Here is an 18,893-nt window from a genome sequence, read left to right on the forward strand (position 1 = left end):
CACTATACAAAAATGAACGTATTTTAATAAATAACCACCGGGCGTCGCTATCACATGCCTTCAATTAGGCAGCAGTTCCTGTTATGAAGTAAAACGAACCGAACAAACTGAAGGAAACATGATTCAGGGATCGACAGACTGCCCGATGTCCCGGGGCCAGCGTGCGAGACGCTCAGGCCAGTGTACAGAATGTTACTGGCCCGATCGGGCCAGTGCTGCCTTGTCACAAAAGTTTGGCTGCGACTGTCTGTCAATTGCGTGCAAATACAATCTTAGGGTCCTTTCACACATAGACGTTTGTTTCGGAATTTGTCTCGTTTCTCCCGTTAGCGCAGTTCGTTTGGCATTTGTGAATTCAGCAATCACGCTCGCATCCGTGCCAAATCAATCGGTCCGAGATTGCCTGAATGAGATGGTCTCTGCTCGATTAAGCCGATCGAGTGTAGTGACGAAACAAAACATTCCAACAAACTAACGACCCAGGCTATATCACAGTGTATTATGATTGTGTAATAGCCATATATACGGCTATACGAAGAGAGAATGATAAGACGAGATGTCATTCCTACCGGTAAATGTGTGCTTCATGTCTAATGCGAAAGTAAAAGCATGCTGTAATATTACCGAGAGCCGTTTATCTGTTAGGAAAATTGACCGAAGTTACCATCGGATAATTTTTCCATATTTTAATCTTATATTATGTTGTATTAGGCCAGTTGTTTTGTTGATTTCTGCACTGCCAGCTTGAAAGAAAGATCAACTTTGAGCTGCTTCATGATCTGATGCAGTCTCGGTTCATATGCTGTCTCTCTATAATTTAAGTCTATAATGCAGAATTCTAGCCAACGTTTCTTTGATAGATTGATTAATTCAGTAAATTATTAATTTCATCATAAATACAGCAAAATTGTGAAATGTTGCACTATAAAATAACTATTCAAAAGTAGCTTATCATTGAATTTAATCATTTTTAAAGATGAGTTTTCAGCTTCATTACTTCAGTCTTCAGAGTCACATGATCCTTCAGAGATCACTAATATTAATTATTATTGTTGTTATTATTATTAATATTATTGTTATAAAAGCAATAATGTCTGGAATAATAATTTTATTTGAAACTACATACAATAAGAAAGCAGTTATTTAAAATTTTGATAATTAATATTTAACAATTTAACATTTTTCTACATTTAATAAATGAACTGAATAATTTTCCTTTAAAAAAACAATTAATAAAACTGACCCCAAACTCTTGACCGGTACTGTGTGTATATATATATATATATATATATATATATATATATATATATATATATATATATATGCATGTCTGTGTGATGTATGTAAAATTTGGCCCGGGACAATGTTTTTTTTTTTTTACATTTGGCCCTCGGCCCAAAAAGTTTGGACACCCCTGGCCTACAGCATGTGGATCTCTGCTTGCGCGCCGATTTTTTTCTGCCCGTGCACAAAACTTCTTGCCTCCCCCTCAAATATAAGTCGCTTTAAGAGCGCGTAGATCTTCTTGTGCGCTCTCAAATAAACGCTGCTGAAGTGAGATTTAGTGTGTTAATGTAACGAGTATGTCTCCAGCCTTTATTAGATTTTCTAGGAATATTTATGAATGCCTCCGGTAATAATGCGTCCGTGTTTGCTGGCCTCACGCATCACGCACCTGTCTCAGTCAGTCAGTCAGCACTTAACCTTAAAGGGTTAAACAAATAACGCACAGCACTACTACGGTTACAGAAAAGTTCGCGCTGTTATAACTCACCCTTTAATATCCCAATCCCTTTATCAACATTTTTAATACAAGTCATTATTTTAAAGATTATGACTTGAGAATATGATTTTACATCAGCGCTGCACTTTTCTCCTTCTCCCTCGCGCTGAGTTCAGGTGACGGAGTGTTGTGAAGTAGTTAAACTGTCAAACTGGCACAGGAATATCAGTATATTAATATAGGCTTTTTAATAAACTCTCTTCTGCTGGTGCTGCTATTAATACGCAGATGGTTATGCTGGTGCAGCCGTTGATACACGGTTCAGGTAATCAAAAAGCCAGCTCGCCTACATGATGTTTAATTATGGGTGGGTCGCAGGTGGATAAGTTCAATCATTGGTTATGCAGACCACTTTGCCTAAAATATCAAAAAATTCAAACGCTTTGATTAAACTTAAGCGAAACTGACCGACCAATGGATGTTTGTCATAAAGAGTGATAATATAGGCTGCTCTTTTAATTTTGATCATACAGTAACAAAGATTCCATATTCGAAACGGAATATTTCACTTTTATTTTATTTATATTACAATTGTATTTAACCAGTTTGTGTTTTGGCCGCGGCATAAGCGGACCCTGAGGCACATCGCTTCACCTCAAAGTTTATTAGTTATTCTTGTTTATTTTATAAATAACTGACCGACAAAAACTAAGATACAAATTGTACAAAACAAAATTCGTTCAAAGAATATTTTTCTTCCGACAAAAATATATGAATTTTGTATTTTTGTGCGTCCCCATCCGCTACACAACTGTGCAGTGTTTGTTTCGCTCCACAGGAAAAAAGGATTTATTTAATGCTCCACTGTAATTGCTCCTACACAAACCCCTGCGATATATTGGCTACATATTTTTTATAAATGTCTTTACACAAAATTATTATATGCTATAGCCTACTTTAAGTCAAAATATTTGCGATTGTTGACTCATCACCGTGGTCGCAGCATGCGCGTCTGTTTAGAGCTTCTGTAAAAAAGACCTACATTTGACCAGCCTTTTAGCAAAGCCTATATTAAAATACTGATATTCCTGTGCCAGTTTGATAGTTTAACTACTTCACAACACTCCGTCACCTGAACTCAGCGCGAGGGAGAAGGAGAAAAGTGCAGCGCTGAGGTAAAATTATATTCTCAAGTCATAATCTTTAAAATAATGACTTGTATTAAAAATGGTGATAAAGGGATTGGGATATAGAAATTACAGCAGTGCGTTAGAAATGCTTATTTTCTGTTGAGCGATTTTATATTTATATTTATGTTTATATATATATATACATGGTTTCCGCTACATTCATTCTTCCATGGCGGGGCGCCACGCCAGGATTCATCCCGCCACGGCTACATTACAGCTTCTCATTCAAAACATTGTATTTTTTAAATAGCGGGTGATAATCGCACCAAAACGTATTTAAAGGTAAGTGAATTATAACAGCGCAAACTTTTCTGTAACCGTAGTAGTGCTGTGCGTCATTTGTTTAACCCTTTAAGGTTAAGTGCTGACTGACTGACTGACTGGCTGACTGTGACAGGTGCGTGATGCGTGAGGCCAGCAAACACAACGTATAGCCGTTTTACTTTATTTCAGGACACATTATTAATATTCAGACCGGAGGCATTCATAAATATTCCTAGCAAATCTAATAAATGCTGGAGACATACTTGTTACATAAACGCGCGGTTAACCGACATACCTCATGATTTCTTGCTTCATCACCGCGGTAACAGAAAATCCATTACCGTCACAGCCCTAAGTTAATCTTAGTTCACATATTTTTTGGCAATAAATAATACATTTATTACAGTATTTATTCATGTTTGTTTGTTAGTTAATAAAATAGTTGTTCATTGTTAGTTCATGTTAACTCACAGTACATTTATGTTAACAGCATGAATGTGGATATTAATAATGCATTAGCAAATGTTGAGCTATGATTAATAACTGCTGTACAAGTAATGCTCATGCTTAGTTCATGTAAGTAAATACATGAACTACTGTCTGAAACCTTATTGTAAAGTGTGACCATTTATTCAAATAATAAATCCATATTTGGTCAACTCATACACACTTACTTCACAGAACCCAACAATGGCCCAAATGGACTAAATGTGTCTTGTGTAAAAGCATGGCATGAAGAGTTTAATAGTCCAGTCTCCTGTGTGGGCGTTCAGGACTGCTGCTTTGATAATACAGGCGCAGTGGCTTAAATGACTGTTTTCCTATTTAACTGCTGTTAGCGTTTTATGTGAACCAATTAGTTTGTTACCATACACTCAAAAATAAAATAAATGCTGAATTGTTTAAACAAAAATTTTCACAAATAAAATACCCATAAACCACATTTTAAATTTTTACTATAGATTTATTAATAAAAAATAACTCAAAGGTTGTGTTTGTCCATAATTTAGCCCTGAATTTCAATTACAAAAATTGAAAACATTTGGTATTTGGGCCAATTGTCATTTTCTAAATGAAAATAACATAGTCATCAATAAATAATATAAAGAAATCAACAAAAAGCCAAAATAATAAAAAAAACATTATTGTGAAATTAAAAATTAAAACTACAAAGTATTAAAATCCGAAAATTGAAATATCGTACATCAGATAATGCAGGATACATGCTTTTTTTTGCCTCTTTTCACCAAATTACACTCAACATTTGTGTAACACCTTTATACACCACCAGGCTCAACTGCTTTACCAGTTCAACTTTTCCAGCCATCAATAATACAGACTTCATTTATCTTCTGATGGCCTGGATTGCTGCTAATATCCTATAATGTAATGTTATTACAAAATATTACAACAGGAACGAGTGCATTTTTTAAAATGAAACATAAGATTATTATTTTGAAATATTTGATCAAGTATAAAACTATTTTTTAAAAACCGATTGTTTGTTATCAGTGTAAACTATTTTTTCCCCTGCCTAAGTCATGGATTCTTCTGCATGACCTGCTTCTTATGAGTTTCTCTGTTTGTGTTTCATGAAAAAGAAGTCATTCAGATGTGTAACAACATAAAGGTTAGTAAATGATGCTGTATAACATAAAGTTCTAATGTTGTTTTTGGATTTTGAAAGTTTTAGCTTCCGTTGTTATAGTAATCTGGACATAAATGAATAATTGAAATCTTCAAAATAACTTTTTGGTAAGGCTTTACCCTACCAACTTTTAACTTAACTACCATCATATTCTCCGCCTATTATTAAGATATTAGCTTTTTAGTACTTCTAAAATTTGATCTTATTCTACATTTCTAATCCTTCGCAATACCTGAACTCTACTACCTTACTAACTATTAATAAACAGTGAATTACTGAGCTAAAAGTTAAGTGAGAGCTGTGCCTTTAAAACAGTGTGACCGTATTTTGTACTCCAAAGAAGACAGCAAATCAAGTTTGTAACAGCTTTCTTTGGGTTAACTTTTTCTAAGATCAATGTAACCTTCTCATCACAGAACATAAAACCTTTAAAACCTATAACAATAATCATTATATAACTTATTTTTTTATAGTTTTCACAACCAAACATACATTTTTTACTTAAAGTTCTCATTATTAAAAATATGTTATTTCTAATTTCTATAGGAAAATTATGAAAAAATAAATTTCTACGCAGAAACAAGTTACACATTTTAAAGAACACCTATGATGCACAATAAACCTTTTGAAGCAGTTTGGACAGAACTGTATAGGTATAATGTGACCACAGTCATAGTCATAAACGCAACAAATCTCTCTTAAAAATTTCCTAATGTTAAAATATGATCCAAATCCCAGTGGTTTTGAGGCCCACCGCAACATAGGACGTGTGACGTAGCAGTGTATTAAATCAGGTTTATTTTGTAGCATAATGGATGTCTATGCAGTTTGTATGTCAACTTCTATGCGGTCACATTTACTGCACGTAGATGTGCAAAATAGTGCAAAGTTAAATGCGTGTGTGTATTGCAAACTTCGCAACAGTAATTGTGTGTGACTCAAAAAATACATCAAATTACCTTACTACGTTTTTTGACTCATAAACTGAATCTCTGCTTCATCCATGTCTATCTTTGTCACTAACTGCTGTTTATCTAATGTGATGTGGCAGGAGCAACAGACACGCATGTCAGAATGGTGGTCTTCTTGCTTAATCCCACCCTTTTCGCAGAAATGTACGACAGAATTTCGCAAGCTCAAACTCGAGTGTGACCGCAGATTAAATGTGAAGTGATGTGCGCTTATATCGTGCTGGAGTAATGGGCGATAATGATGTGCAGATGTGGTCATAATCAGATTTCAGGTGAAGGTGACCACCCAAATTGTGATTGAGAGAGGGGAGAACCCGGCCTGACTGTGACCACATGAATTTGACAGTCTTTTAGTACTTATAAATATTTTAGCTTTATCTTTGTAAATATGAAAAGATATAGGAAGTCGCCCTTTGTGCCTGAATAAATTAATAAATTTCATTATCACAAGAATTGACTCAATTCAAGCCACTCAAGCTCCTTTTTAATTTCTTTTTTACCTCAGTTTCTCGCTTTATTTTTATTTGTTACCGTGGACTTCTCAATATATATTTTATGTCATACTCTGGAGGCTTTTACCATAAATTATACAGACACACTAAGCTCTCCATTTGCAGGACAGATGTTATTTTTCACTGAAAGAAAGAATGGGGCCTGCTTCATAATTTAGAAGCCATGCTGTCCAGACCCAAGAATAAATAAATAACAAATAAACATACAAACAAACAAAAAAAATCAGTCCACACACACTCTCTTACACACAAAAAACTGTCTCCTGAGCATGACTGTAAACACACGCATGAATAGATACAGCACACATAAATAAAGCATGCATGATATCATGGGCATATTCACAATAAACTTAAGATTTCTGTAAAACTAAATTAAACGGTAAAATTGGGTGTTAGTTTGACAGCATTTTTGTATTTGTGCATAAATAAATGAAAACACAGTAATCAACAGAATAGCAACTGTCTGTGTCTGGGCCTTTTAGTTATTAGTGCTTAGTAAAAAAAAAAAACTCAATTCAATCCATTTTAGACTGGAGAAAACACGTTCAGATATGCTCACTGTATCAGTGCTCAGTGGATATCCTAGGTTTTTACACAGCAATCCCATAAAATGTGCATGAATGTGACTGTCAAAGAATCAAGATACCAAGCGTCTCCCTCCATCTGATAGCGAGGATGCATTTAGATTGTGTGTGTGTGTCTCTCTCTCTTTCATTTATTCATGATGGGAATATTTAGACACTAGGTCATCTGGCTATCTGTCACACCACAGTTGAGGACAAACAGAGGAGACAGATGCGTGTGTGTGCGCATGTTTTTGAGTAAGTGATGCAGGTATTCCCAAATCAAATAGACACAAAAGGGTATGTCCTGAAATTTTAGGGCTATTTTTGTCCTCATGAGGTAAAAATAAAAAAATATGTTTTTTAAAACTGTAAAGAAAATAAAAATACAATAAACATGAACACAAAAATAACTGATGGATTTTATCAACCTCTTACAGACTTAAAGATCTCAATTATTGTCTTTCTCACGTTTTTGAATTTCTTTGAATCCCGACATGCTGTCTAGCTTGTGAGAATCTTTTGGTCTATTTCACAGGTGCTTTTTAATGTCTTGATTGTGAACAGGTGTGACCGTAATCAGGCATGGGTGTGGCTAGAGAAATTGAACTTAACTTATGTTTTAACAGGGGTGCAAACACTTTTTCACACAGGGCTAAAGTGTTACAAAGTGCATTGTGAGTTTGCTTGTATAATCTTTGACTAATATTTAAATTTGTTTGATGATCTGAAACAATGAAGTGTAACAAACATGGAAAAAATAAGGAATCATTCAATCATCTTCTTTTCGGCTTAGTCCCTTTTTTAATCCGGGGTCAACATATAAGGAATCAGTAAGAGGCAAACATTTTTTCAAACCACTTTATGTATACAGTGTATTTATAAACAACTTGTTATAAAAAACTTTTAAAAAGCCATTTCTAAAACTTAAAGGTTGTAAGAGAAAAGAGCAATTATCTAAAAAGGGCAAAAAACATGGAACCGTAGAGACCATTCCCAGGATTGGCTGGCTGACCAAATTATCCAAAGATAGCAACAACTCATCCAAGAGGTCACAAAAGACCCCACAACAACATTCAACTGCAGGCCTCAGTTAAGGTCAGTTTTCATGACTCCACCATAAGAAAGAGACTGGGAAAAATGATTTGCATAGCAGAGTTCCAAGATGACAATTACTACTGATTTAAAAAAAAAAAAAAAAAAAACAGAGACGAAAACCCCCCATAAAGGCACTGTCTCAGTTTGGCCAGAAAACATTTTGATGATCTCCAAGACTTTTGGGAGAGTACTCTGTGGACTGACAAGAAAAAAGTTGAACTTTTTGGAAGGTGTGTGTCCTATTATGTGTGGTGTTAAAGTAACGTTTCAGAAAAAGAACACAATACCAACAGTAAATGGTTATTAGGTAACCATTTAATATGTTAGGTGGTCAAACACTTCTTCGCACAGGGCTGTGTAATTTTGGATTTCGTCTCCCCTTAGTAATAAAAACCTTCATTTAAAACCTGCATAATGTGTTGCCTTTGAATAATATAAATTTTTTTTTGATGATCTGAAACCTTAAAATGTGACAAACATGCCAAAAATATGAAATCAGTAAGGGGCTAATACCTTTTTCTACATCACTGTATAAAGTGAGTAAACTACACCCTCTAGCCAATCAGAATCTTGCATTTAAACAGACCATGGAATATTTATTTATTTATTTATTATCTCAAGTTGAATGTGTATCATTATTGCATGTTCAAACATTAATATCACTCAACAGGTCAAAAGCATTTCTTTTTGAGTATATGATAAAATATATGGGACATTTTCACTAAATCCAAATAACTCAGATTTTACAAAAATCTTCTGACATTTAACTGGTTTAAAGTAGACTAGCTTGACAATTAAGATGACAAAAGTTTGATTAAAACTAAATGGATTTTAGTCAAACGAAATAAATTCATTTTATGTCAAAACTGACATTGTAGTTAAACGTAAAAATCATGTCTGTGAAATGTCCCTATAAACATGGATGCAAAAATATATAACAAAAAGAAAAATTCCTTTTTTAGCATCATCACCATCAGAACAATACAGAAATTTGGAAAAAATCAGTTTACTATTTTATTAATACTAACCAATTATTAGATAAAATTTTGTAGCAGGTATTTATAAAACCGTGTGTCTCAGTGTACCATAATTTGTCCAGATGAGGGAGCTGTTCCCAAACAAAACCAACAGCTAAACAGGACAACTCAAAAACACGATAGGAAAGAATTTCCCAAATACAAGGCGAAAGATATTATTTTTAACTAACAGATATACATTTTTTTCATAACACAACTAAATTAGGTATTTTTAGTTTTCAATTAATGATCAATGATTTGTAATCAATGATGATTTGTAATATTAAAGCTGAAACCACTGTCATCAAGAATAATAAACGAAAAGAAATACGTGATAGAAACTTTCTGAAAACATTTTTCAAAAACTGAAGTATATCAAATATTAATGTAGATTTTTATTCTCTCACAAAGTTTACTTTCTATTTTTATGCAGCACAAACAGCCAAGTCATATAAGACAATAAGCATCAATCTAAAGGTGTTAGACGTGGTTTTTTCATGTTTATTTAAATAACCCTTCGCTTACGTCATGTATCAGTTGACTTTTTGTTCTTCTGTCCCAGGCGCTCTGGCTCCTCGCCAAGGACGCACGCGCTGACAGCCGCCACTGATGCTGGTGATAATACAGATAGTCGAGATGAAACGGGACAGGTCCTGGCGAGATCCTCATTCTTGAAACAGCCAGGCTTCCATCAGCTTCATATTTTAGCTGAAAAAAAGGACACGATGATGAACTGACAGGTAATACAGCAGCAGCTTAGCTGTGCAACAGTATACTGCATTTAAACATACACAAACCTTTTTATCTATCGAATTTTTATGAAACTCTATAACTGAAAATGTATAACCCGAGCATTGGCATAATAAACAAAATTAGGTTTCAAGCATTAGCAATAAAAGCTCAATGATGATGATGATAATAATATATTTTTATTATTATTATTATTATTATTATTATTATTATTATTATAATAATGATTATATTAATGATAATAATGACTCCCATGCAAACAGACACACGACATACACTCACACACTCATAGGCTAATGTCATTCAAGGTAACTCCAGTTTATATGCCACCAAAATTGATGTTTAGAATCATTTGGTGACACATTAAAAGACTATACAAGACATTGCAGGTCTAAAATACAAGTTGTCATTTTGATTCATTGTCATTTGTTACCAATAGTTGTTAAATACATAAATAAAACAGTCATTGCATATTTTATATATTTTATTATGGATATTAAATATGTTTTAAAATTGGTTAGATATATCTTTTACACTGAATGACGATGGAGTGTTATTTATGCTGTGTGCTATTATCACTATTATTATTTTACGGGGGCATTTATAAACACCCCTGTCCATATAAATATAAACAGAATGCAATAAAACATGAAAACTTTTTAAAAATATGATAAGAATGAAATATTGTAATATCTTTAATCACTTTCTGTTGTATTTTCCCTGAGCCATGCTTCATTTCAGACCATGTTTTTTCCCCCAGTAAAACTGATTGATAGGTTTCAATTCATGGAATTTGGCATTTTACAGTTTTCCAAATGATTTATGAACATACAGAGAAAGTGAGAGAGAGTGCACAGGATTTAAAGAGTCAAGGGGGCTGGCAGCTGGGGCAGGATGGAAGTGGCGAGATAAGGGCCTGGATATAAAAGGGGTCATGGGGCCAACAGTGCTGTGAGAAGGAAACACGGGACTAGGAAATTGATACGAGCAACTTGAGGAAAACGAAATTAGAGGTGCAGTTGATCCCTGTGCTGTATGAAAAAAACGTGAAGATATTTAGAGAGAGCCCCCAAAAACTGATTGTTAATGCAAGCGAATGTACATTTACTCTTGTATCGGCAACAGCAAGTGCGCTCTCTCTCTTTCTCCCTCTCTCTGCTTAGTCAGCTCATTATCCGATGGAGCCTCAGACAGAATGGGTTTAAATCTCAGCATTGCCCCCAGCTCTCACTCTTCCCGTTGCATCCTCTTACCTAGTTTGTTTTCTTGCATCTCTTATGTCTTTGTTTTTCATGGCATCTTCTGAAATCTTTTATCACCACACCTCCACCTTGCTCATTCCTGTGGCCCCGCAGCACCCACGTCTGCTCTTTTAAGGGCCTTTTTAGAGGCCCTGGGCTAACATTTCCCATATGCTCACAGATTGTTGAAAGAGGGGAGATTTGTATCTCATTGCTGCGCTGTTTTTATGTCCTCTTTTACTCTGTTTCACCTTTAAACAACATCTGAGGTTTATACGTAAATGCCCTCCGGTTCTCACATGCTACTGAACATTGCAGTTGTGTGTTGAATATTTGAGATAGAGGCTACTGTATGAGAACAAATCTTAATGTTGAATATTTCTTTGAAAGATATTAAATATGTGCTAAAATTAATATTATAGTTATAAAATTATATGCTTAATTAGTCATGACAGCACATGGTTTTAGGTCATTATAACTTATTGAACTAAGTTAATTATGTTCTAATTTAATTTCAAAAGTTACGCAAGCTGTTTTAAGTCAGTTTAATGTATAAATTCAATAGACTCATAAGGATAATTTGATTCAGCTGAAAAATTTAAGGCAACCAGGATTTTTTTACAGTGTAAAGTCAAATACATAAATGTGAATAAACTATGTTTCCATTCAAAAGAGCGAATTTGTCTTATGAGCAGATTTAGAATATTTTTAATATAGGCTTAATTACAAAAACAAAGCACAAACTTGTACAGTGGATAAGTGATTAACAGCAGCATGCATCTGAAGTGCAGAAATAATCCATAATTTTTAATATAGCTTTAATATTAATATATTTTAACAAATCCCCAATTATTTTATCAGGCCATTCGATATCTATACTTTTTTAATAATCATTGATGAATTTAATTATTCATAGATGTCTTTCCGTCATAGTTTACATACATTTTTTAATGTGCATTTTATGAAGTTAGCTACAGAAAATAGTCAACCAAATCTTAAAAAGTAGTTATAATGTAAAGACATGAAAACGGATAAAGATCTTTAAGCTCAAAACCTATGTTGTTGAAACAACAATACTTGATGTTTTGTGCATAAACTTACTTGTATTATGTTCACTTAAATATGCACTCAAAAATGATTACTGCTGCTTGTTCAAACTACCTGTTTAAATAAGCGGAAACATCACAATTCTTGTATTTTCTTTGGCCAATTTATTTGTTTTTTGTTCAGTGCGCTTACATTTGTAAACCATTAAGTAACTTAAGCATTTTGTGTTGGACAACATGAAGGAATTGTGTTAGTCCAACTACCTGGTGAAGGGATTTGTACTTCCCAGCATACTTTGCTTGGGGTTGAATTAAGAGAGCGAAATGATGACAATAAAAGTAATTTCAGGTGTTTAAAGTTAATAGAAGACTTGTTAGAGTTTAATCTTTACTTTTAGTTTGAAGATTAAGAAGATTTTCACGTAGTGCTTTGAGTTTTGAGATTACCACCTCGCAGAAGTACCCATGTTTTGGCTGTTGGTAGCTTCATTAGCAATAATGCAGTTTGTTGCTTTGCTCAGTGAGCAATAAATGTCCTAAAATTAGTTCGGAGATCAGTCTCAATCAACTGTATATGTAACAGTTATGTAACTGAAATATGCTTAAAATGGTTGTTTTAGTTCATTTAGGAAAACTTCAAATAAACTAAGAGAATTTGAAATGTAGACACATAACAGACATACTGTAGTTTATATATATATATTATATATATATATATTATATATATATAGATATATATATATATATATATATATATATTTCCCAAATTATGTTTAACAGAGCAAGGACATTTTCACAGTATGCTGATAATATATTTTTTTTCTTCTGCAGAAAAGTCTTATTTGTTTTATTTAGTTTAGAATAAAAACAATTTAAAAAATTTTAAAAGCCAATTTAAGGTCAAAATTATTAGCTTCTTTAAGCAATATATATTTTCGATAGTCTACAGAACAAACCATCATTATATAATAACTTACCTAATTACCTAACCTGCCTAATTAGCCTAATTAACCTAGTTAAGCTTTTAAATGCCACTTTAAGCTGTATAGAAGTGTCTTGAAAATATCTGTTCAAAATATTTACTGTCATCATGGCAAAGATAAAAAATCAGTTATTAGAAATGAGTTATTGAAACTATTATGTTTAGAAATGTGTTGAAAATAATCTTCTCTCTGTTAAACTGAATTCGGGGAAAAAAATAAACAGGGGGGCTAATAATTCACGGGGGCTAATAATTTTGACTTCAACTGTACTTATATTTTAAGTTCAATAAAAATACAAATCTATTAATTTTTCGATGATAAAATCATGTTGGACCAACTTAATTGCATTTAATTGTGGTAAATAGCTTTTTTTTTTGTTGGTATTAAACAAATTTGTTGGATGGAAATCCTGCTCAAGTAAATCGAGTCCATCCAATCAGTTATTTTTTTTTATTTGTGTAAAACGTCATCATTTAACTTTCATGTTGTTCCAACACAGATTGATTGTGTGGTAGCCCAGTATTTTTTACAGTGTAAGGATTAACTACAAATAAGCTAAATGTTTTGGGAGTGTTCGCATCAATAATTTATCTTTGTTAACCAATAATTAATACATGATTTCCTAGGTCTTAATGAAAAATAACCAATCCAACCTTCCAACATCATTATAATGCTTTTGACAAAGCATACCTAACACACAGCACTATCATGTATCACATGGCAATAATTCATAATTCATTATTGGAGCTCACTTTTCATTGTTTACCTCTTAAGTACTGATTGATTTACACAAATTTTGAGCAACCCTGAAAGATAGTCTCATCCTTATGGTGGATCGTTTAACCCTGTTTAATTCCCACTGGAATATTATGTTGTGAATTGTTTCATATTTGCTTAGTAGGTCAATTTCTGCAGCACTGCATTAATGCTATCAACTACAATGGAGATGATGCTGAAAGTGAATTGTAAAATGACATAAGGATTAATATGTTTACATTGTGTAAAGTATGTGAACTAACAATGTATAATTGCAGCATCTATTATTAATATATTTTTATCATGTCTATTATTAATATAGTATTTGTTAATGTTCTTTAATACAAATATTCATGCTCATGTCAGTTCATGGTGCATATGTTTATTAGAAGTAAATTAAGTTTAGTTGTAAATCCTGAGATTAACTAAGATTAATAGTGTTTCAGATGGATTGTTCATTGTAGGGGTCATTAACTAATATTAATAACTAGTAAGTAATAGTTCACCTAAAAATTAAAATGATAATTTAATCACCCTTAGGCTATAAGTTTTCAGTATTCTTCAAAACTAATAAAAACCAGTCAGTTCTATTAAATAATATAATTATTATTTTTGTGATGGAGTGAATGGTGCCTGGGTTTTTGAAGCTCCAGAAAGTGCCATCCATCTATCTTAAAGTAATCCAAATGACTCCAGTAGGGTTATTAAATGTCTTCAAAAGTGAAGCAATGATAAAAAAAAAATCCATATTTATATAATTAAAAACTTCATATTTATGCTATGGATAATTTTTATCTTTTTAAGCAACATTTGGGCACCATTTATAGTCATTACAGTACTGAGAACTAACAAGTTTAGGTTCTAAGAACATTTATAGTTTTTGGACAATGTATTAACATTATTTTTTATGGAACTAATTTAAAGCTTTTAGCAATATTACAGATGTTTTGAGAATGCTCTGTTAGCCTGGCAAGAGGCAGGGTATTATTTAATGTATGAATAGGGGCTTCAGGATGTACACTTTTTTTTTAACAAGAATTTAATGATTTATTCAGCTCCAGTTCCCCAATAATCCAAAGACATTGCGCTATAAGAGAATTGAATAAAACTAAATTGGGCCATAGTGTATGTGTGTGAATGAGTGGGTTTGGGTGCTTCCCAGTACTGGGTTGCAGCTGGAAGGGCATTTGCTATGGACCCCCTGATTAATAAAGGAGACTAAGCCGAATGAAAGTGAATGAATTAATGTTTCCAGTACTGGGTTGCAGCTGAGAGGGCATTCTCATCTCAAACATAAGCCAGAGTAGTTGGCAGTTCGTCCACTGTGGTGACCGCTGATAAATTAGGCACTTAAGCCAAAGGAAAATGAATGAATGAATTGAAATGTATATTCATGAATAATCCTTTCCAGAATAGAAGAAAAAATATATCATTGATAATAAAAATTACTGTAAATACTACATTTATTTCTTGAATTGCTCCAGAATGATCATATGGAGAGCTCATTTAGTCTCCACTTTCCTTCCTAATCTGTAACTGCCTCTCTGGCTATACCACTAACTGTACTCCCTCTCAAACCTCCCTGCTCTTATAGTTGTGTGATTTGCTTCCTTGTCCTCATTTGTAAGTCACTTTGGATAAAAGCGTCTGCTAAATGACTAAATGTAAATGTAAATACTGAAGTAATAACACTCAAAATATATGTTTTAATTCATTTTAGTAATATTACAATATACTTGAGATTTTTGCAGGCTGAGTGTGCATAAAACATATTCTGGATAAGTTGGCGGTTCATTCTGCTGTGGTGACCTTAGAATCATAAAGGGACTAAACCGAAGGTGAATGAATGAATGAAATACTTGTTTTACTGTATTTGTAATCAAATAAATTCAGCCTTAATGAACACAAGCGGCTTACTTAAAGTAAACTCAAAAATAATTACAAGCTTTTGAACAGTATCAATAATTATGACAAGAAAGTAGTGGATATAAATAAATATACTATTATAAATAAACATGAATGGGATTTTTTGTCAAAACTACTGAATCATAGTATCAACATCTGCAAAAACATACAGTAGGCTATTTAATGTCTGTAGTTTTATAGGGTTATGCTTCAGTCAGATTATCAGTGTCCAAAGAATCGCATCATGTTTTTTTGGTCAGTTTGATTATTTAATATAAATTCAGGTAATAAGCTGCTAACCAATATCACAAAATATCAAAAAACAACTCTAATTAAATTCTCTTCAAAAGTAACTGGAGAAGCCCCTCTGCGTGATAGAGCGAGGCATCAGCTGAAGGATGACCAGATTCACACTCGTTCCTCCAGGAATTCAGCTTGACACTCTTGACTCTGTGGTTTTTTCCTCCTCCTCCCTGGGGTCAAATCCAGAGCGAAGGATCACAGCGATACCTTCCACACCCTTTAAAGACCCGAGTGCTACTCAAGGGGGCATTCAGACGCCAGCGGCCCGTGTGTGAAGTGTGTAATGTGCGTTAGGGAGCCCTGGAGGAAAAGAGCCGCAGGCTGTTCAACACGCTTGAATATCTGTGGCTCTCCTCTCGCTGCAGCCCAGTAGACCAGCGCTTTCTCCAAACACACGCACATCTTTAAATATTTCAGAGCCAGGAGGAGGGCGGAGGGACCGGCGACAACTTCATAAATACTCAATGATAAATGGCCCGCCTTGCCACCACCTGTCAAAGCCAGCAATGATTTATTGATTTCTTTATTTGTCACATAAAAAGAAGAGAACTCTCGCTCTCAGTCTATCCTTCATACCCCCCCCCCCTCTCGCTAACAGAAAACCAGCAGTGAGCAAATTGCTGCTTGATTGAAAGAGAGAATTCCTATCCTGATCCATCGAGGAGGACAGAAAGATAGTCAAAAACAAATCCCTCACTTTGTCCTCTTTATCACATGCCGTGTATCTCTTTGATCCCTGTGTTTCCTTCTGAGAGTTCATTGTTTGCTTTGGTGTCCTGTGTAACGTTTTTCAGATTCAATTCATTACATCGATTCGTTATCATTGAGAAAAGAGGATTTTTATTATGGATTTGATGTCACAAACCACATGATGAGCTCATGGGCTGTTAAAGTTAATATGCACCATAAATGACATGATGTTTCATGAATATTACTGTCATGTATAATCAAACTATGTTCCAGAACAGCTATGTTATGTTATGGTGTTGTTAAGTGACATTACAGCAGCAAATTTTCCCAACGTTTCTGTAGGTTTATATAAAAATAAAATACATAAAATTGGATCATGGCGCAGTGGGTAGCGCTGTCGCCTCACAGCAAGAAGGTCGCTGATTCGAGCCCAGCTAGGTCAGTTGGCATTTCTGTGTGAAGTTTGCATGTTCTCCCTGTGTTCATGTGGGTTTCCTCCTGGTGCTCTGGTTTCCCCCACAGTCCAAAGACATGTGGTACAGGTGAATTGGGTATCCTAAATTGTGCGTAGTGTATGTGTGTGAATGAGTGTATGTGTGTCGCAGGGATGGGTTGCAGCTGGAAGGGCATCCGCTGCGTAAAACATATGCTGGTTAAGCTGGCGGTTCATTCCGCTGTGGCGAACCCTGATTAGTAAAGTAACTAAGCCGAAAAGAAAATGAATGAATGAGTGAATGAAAATATCATATCAGCATCCACTGTATATTTCAAGTCTCAGACATATCATTCAAAGTTCTGTAGTCAAAATTTGTTAATTTAAAAAAAAAAAGTAATTGCATCCAGGTTGCATGGTGGCACAGTGGGTAGCACGTTCACCTCACAGCAAGAAGGTCGCTGGTTTGAGCCTCGGCTGAAAAGAAAATGAATGAATGAATGTTATTGCATCCAGTGATAATATAAAAATGACTGTTTAATAACATGTAGCTTAAAATGACAAAAAATAAAAAAATTAAATATTATATTTTTGAAGGATCATATGACACTAAAGACAGGAGTAATGGTGCCGAACATTCTGCTTTCCAAATTTAATACATATTTAATAATTAAATAAAAAACAAGGGATGCTGTTTTACTGTACTTTGTTCATAAACACAGTAGTTTGCAAATAAATAAATCAAAACCAAACATTTTGAACAGTACAGTTTAAATGTTTACGTTTTAATCACAAAGTTTCATTACACTGTAAAAATTCTGGGTTCCACACAATTTATTCATGTTGTCCCAACACAAATTGTTTAAGTTAACTGAACACATTTAATTAGATTGAACAAAATTAAGTTGTCAAGAAAAAACATTCTTTGAGCTCATTTTAAATAAAATTTATAAATAAATAAATAAAAAGTATTTAATTGGTAGCTAAGTGGTTAGAACTGTCACCTCACAGCAAGAAGGTCGCTGGTTCGAGTCCTAGGTCAGTTGGCATTTCTGTTTGGAGTTTGCATGTTCTCCCTGTGCTCGTGTGGGTTTCCTCCAGGTGCTCCGGTTTCCTCCGCAGTCCAAAGACTTGCTATAAACTAAATTGGTCGTAGTGTATGCGAATGAGCGTGTATGGATGTTTCTTAGTACTGGGTTGCAGGTGGAAGAGCATCCACTTTATAAAATATGCTGGATAAGTTGGTGGTTCATTCCGCTGTGGCAACCCCTGATGAATAAAGGGACTAAGGCAAAGGAAAATAAATTAATGACTTTGAAAAAGCTGCAAAAAGCGGGGCAGGTGTGCATCTGAGGAGGATCAGATTTCAGAGGTTCCGGATCCTGATTGTGCCGGCACAAATTAAGCCCTGCATGGACTACATTTGATTCTCTAGTGCATGCTTTGAAAGTTTAAAAGTCTTGAGTCCCATTCATTGTAACTGAATCCACTACATTCTTCAAAATTTCTCACATACTGTAAACCAGAGATCCAAACTAGGGCCCGCGGGCCAAAGTTGACCCATGGTAACCTTTGATTTGACCGCCCATGCCATCTGAGAATGGTTTAATGATTACATATTTCCAAATTTAATGTAACCTTATACTTGTTTTATTGTTAAACTAAAAAAAAAGCTATCTGAAATTAAACGTTTTAATGTAAATGGTGTAATTTAATCAGATTTAGTTTAAAGTGTACATGTGATGGAGAGAGACAATGCAGAGACTTTGGCCAGCGAATCAAGGCAAAGGCAGACTCTGCT

At 34.1% G+C, this 18,893-nt stretch overlaps 1 long non-coding RNA gene across 1 annotated transcript in view; it reads left to right on the forward strand.

The window, feature by feature from the left end:
- Window positions 1-9,657: 9,657 nt before the first annotated feature.
- The window catches only part of LOC130230135 (uncharacterized), a 30,302-nt gene continuing 21,066 nt past the window's right edge, over window positions 9,658-18,893 (forward strand). The window contains exon 1 of the long non-coding RNA XR_008837923.1: window positions 9,658-9,725. This is a non-coding gene — a long non-coding RNA (uncharacterized LOC130230135). The remainder of the gene's footprint in view (window positions 9,726-18,893) is intronic.

Source organism: Danio aesculapii, chromosome 6, assembly GCF_903798145.1.
Source record: "Danio aesculapii chromosome 6, fDanAes4.1, whole genome shotgun sequence".
Classification (NCBI taxonomy): domain Eukaryota; kingdom Metazoa; phylum Chordata; class Actinopteri; order Cypriniformes; family Danionidae; genus Danio; species Danio aesculapii.